This window comes from Morone saxatilis, unplaced genomic scaffold (assembly GCF_004916995.1).
Source record: "Morone saxatilis isolate NCDOM2014 unplaced genomic scaffold, NCSU_SB_2.0 Contig12, whole genome shotgun sequence".
Lineage (NCBI taxonomy): Eukaryota > Metazoa > Chordata > Actinopteri > Moronidae > Morone > Morone saxatilis.
This window is the reverse complement of record NW_023339674.1, coordinates 17,327,944-17,332,087: the sequence shown is the minus strand read 5'-3', so window position 1 is coordinate 17,332,087 and position 4,144 is coordinate 17,327,944. Positions and strand designations below refer to the sequence as shown.

Genomic DNA, 4,144 nt, shown 5'->3' with positions numbered 1-4,144 from the left:
ACTGCATTAATAGAATGAAGTATTGCCTGAGATAAAAACTAAATCAAATAGTTAATTGTGTCACAGAAAAGGGTGAAATAAACCAATATTTAATTCAATCAATTGTCCAATTATACTTCTATATACTTCTATTCCTACTGAAGTAAGGAGGAGAAATTGCATGTCACTTTCAGCTGAGTGGGAGACATGGCTACAATCCTCTATCATGGTACACTGTAACATAAGACTGCAACAGTTACTCAATTCTATCATGTTACAGACCAATTCATCAGGAGAATGACTGGCAGATGAATCAATAATAAAAACAATCAACAACAAGATGGAGATATGCAAGGAGGAAAGCAAAGAGGCGTGACAGCTGTCTGGAGAGAACCCTCCGCAGCGAGAAATCTTTGCCTTTTCTTTCTGGCGCTCCCAACATGTGGACAACATCTGTTTACGCTCTACCAGATGGCACAGGGAGATGTCAGTGGAGTCCACCTGTATTTACTATAACAGTGTTAACAAGCGCCGGCGATGGTCGGCCTGATGCATAGGGCAGACGAGTCCAAGAAGGACATGGCCTGTGTGATCATACTGCTGGGGGAAACATGCAGCAGCAGCGTGAGGAGTGCAGCTGTCCAGCTGTAACCTGTTGCCAGCACGCAGTAAATGCTCAGGTAGATTAGGCTACACATCCACCTGACACAACTGTTCATGGAGAGACGAGCCTCACATGCAGCGGACTACACTGAAGCCGAGCAGCTCCAACCATGGAAGGCCTTTACATAGAACTACTGTTTGTTCATTTCCCAAATTATTTATTTTCCAAGTTCATGACCTATGGTGTTCCAGACAGTCTCTCTGGGCCCTTCGTGACTGCAAATTGCATTCTGTTGCAACAGCTTGGTTCAGCAAGATGTTTTTTCTGAGAGGCAGTTGATAAGATCTTCACTAGCTTTATTACAAAGCCAAAGTCTGACACTATACTCCCTGCTATCAAGTGTGAGATGAACCCGAGATAATTGTCGGAGACATGGTACATATTACGTGGAAGGCTGATATGCAATACAAACTAAGCTGTTTGAGTTTTGGAAATAATCATCTCACTGACAAGAGATCCCAGCTCAGCGCTCATAAAAAGCCTATCTGGCCTCTTCCTATTGCGTTATAAGACTATTTGTCACATCCTCACAATGTTGAGCCACACCAACTCCTTTCAGAAAAGGGAACGCTCCAATTTGGAGCTGAAACACTATGTGACCTTTGATATAAATGGAAAAGCTTGTATATTTCCAGGAAACTATTGAGATCAGTGCTAGTCAGTGGGTTAAAGAGGCCTACAGCTGTCCCTGGTCTCACAAAGGGGCCAACAGTAGGAGCGAAGCACTTAAACACTGAACTGTCTATACAGCATGTCAGCTTTATCTACACTTAATAGTGTAGACCCAGATCTGTGAGATTCATTCGCAAGGAATGAAAAGCATTTAGTCAGCGCCCAACCTGGGGGTCAGGAGGGGACATTAAATCTGTTACACAAAATGATGTCTTTAGTTTTTTCTTGTGAAATACTGCATAATTTAATTTCAGGCCTCTAAAAAACCCTCAAATGAAAGGAATTGAGAGGAAATCCCAACAGTTCAAGAGGTCACAGGTGGAAGTGGCTTCATTTTGAGGGGTCACTGTCTTAGCACAGTGTCATATTAATCAAAGACACCTTACACAAAACGGTCTGTATTGGCGTTCATTGGAATAACAAGCAATCTTTTCCATCAGTGCTCAGCCCACAGAAACCTCCTTTAAGCTGCTTTTTAACACAACAATTGCCCTCATTGTCCTGTCAATAGGGCTGTATTACTGCACAGCAGCTGTCATCTCTTCCAGTTAATAGTTGATGAACTTTACCCCAGATATAGAGCATATGACTAATTGCGACTAAAAACAACAACCCTCTTTTAACCGGACTTTCTTTGTCATTTATCATAACTTATGGTCACTCTTGGACGTAAACAAGCAAACCACGTACAGTTGTTTCCTCAGCCCTCAACGCTGAACACTGAAGCAAACATAAACATTAACATTAGGTTAAGTCAGCTAGTTAACGGCTAGTTAGTTAGCTTAGCCAACACGTCTTTGAGATGTTGAGAGTTGATTTAAAAACTAAAACTGAGCTGTCAAAACCTCACTGACCTCACTTGACGTGTGTTTCCCCTCTGTCCTGCTGTGACCTGCGGTATATTGCTGGTCAATGAACCGGTCCAGCCCACAACAAGGTCCTGTTTCCAGCGGGCTGTTGCCTCTGGGCGGAGGGCGGGGAGGGAGAGTGGCTCTTCAACTTTTAACCAATCAAATCACAGCACGGAAGTGACAGTGCAGGACACAGCTGGCACATCTGGGCGCCAACAAATAAAAGTGGAACTAACTCTAAATGGAAACACAATGACCTGACAATATAATGTTTCATGTTTTTTATGGTCCCTATTTGACAAGATTGTGTGACTGGTAACAAGCTCATTATTTGATAAATAGATATTTTAATTTACTTTATAATTGTAAGGTATTTGATTTGGTTTTGTAGGAACCATGTAGGAATTGTAGCCTACATGACCAGTTTATAAGATGTGATGCATATAGATTAAACCAGTGCCCAAAGACCAACAGGGGTCCTTGAGTAGGTTGTAGGTCCTGAGCAAAAAGAGGAATACAAGGTTTTACCTTTCATCACATTGTTTGGGAAATTGGAACAAGGGAAAAAATGGAATTGGTTGTTTTGATTGATTGTAATTTATAGTGATCCTAGTTTAATCATTGATTGACTATGGAGATTTTATATTCTTCAAACCTAAAAATAAAGACAGGTGGTCTAATGTGGTTCTGTTGTGGGGGTCCTTGACATGAACCCAAAGGGAACCAATATTGAAAGCAGCTCCATCTCGACCACCTTTAGCACTTCCATGTTAATGCATCAATAGTAATGATCCAATATCAATAATAATATAATAATAATATTATAATATACCACTGACAGGAGCAATTCTGTCAGTTACTTTTACTTTAAAATTTTAAGTGCACTTTGCTGATGATAGCCTTGTTGCCTCATTTACTTATCACTAAATGATCTGAATAACCAGGGATACGGTTCAGCTGTTATGTGACCTAGAAGGGAGTTCTGGTGGTGGTATATGGATGATACTTGGGTAATTCCAGTAAGTGGCCCTTGCGCAAATCTCACTTGGTTTTAAAAGTCAAACTTCAAGCTTAATTTTGCCTTTTATTTTGCAAAATAGCAGTAACACTATAATTTTAACACCTGCTATTTCACACTTACTAGCAGCAAACACACAATAAATGGTTTATATTACACATGTAGTATAATGTAGTTATAGGAAGATAAAAGGACATTTTTTAGTGTATTTGTCAACAACTATAACTCCTAAACAGTTAATGGGTAATAATACAATATAACACAGTTGTAATCATATGAAATATGTTTTCATGCTTGAAAAATATCAAAAGTATTCAGTTATTATATTTATAACATATGCATTATATGAGTTATAGTGATTAAGTATGTTTATTAATTATTAGTATTTATTCATGCATTTCAAACCCCATCTGCTGATGAAGGTCACAAGATGCTGCAAGAAAGCCCCAGAAGAAATCTAGTAAGTGGACGCTGAGTTAAGATTTTTTGTAAAACTCATTTATAGTATCAAGCCCACCTTTAAATTATTTATAAAAAGTGTAAGGATTTGTAAGTAATAATTAAGCATTACGTTTACAGTTATATGTGTTATTTATTGATCATTCCCTAACTGTCACAACAGTTGTGGATGCTTCATATGGGAAGTTTCAGCTGTTGACAAATACATTAAGAAACACTTAAAACTTTCCTTATATTTACATTATAGTGTGTTATAACCCATTTATATACCCCATTTATTAAATGTGCATAGAAAACAACAATTAAATCCTTATTCCTGGTGATAATATCACATGTGATGTTGAATGTCAGCATGGATCTTTCTCTGCTCTACCCTGCGTATACAGCCAGATGACTGAGCAAGTCAGGCAACCATGTTAACTGCAATTGACGTAGTAAACCCTGAGAGGGCAGTCTTTACCCATTAAGTCAACTTAGACTTTTTTTCATACACTTACCCAC

The 4,144-nt window shown here is 38.9% G+C and overlaps 1 protein-coding gene across 2 annotated transcripts in view; it reads right to left on the bottom strand.

The window, feature by feature from the left end:
- plin3 (perilipin 3) overlaps window positions 1-2,297 on the bottom strand; it is a 9,141-nt gene extending 6,844 nt beyond the window's left edge. For both annotated transcript variants that reach the window (XM_035653894.1, XM_035653895.1), the window contains exon 1: window positions 2,170-2,297. The gene's annotated coding sequence lies outside the window, so the exon portion shown is untranslated. The remainder of the gene's footprint in view (window positions 1-2,169) is intronic.
- Between the last annotated feature and the right edge of the window lie 1,847 nt (window positions 2,298-4,144).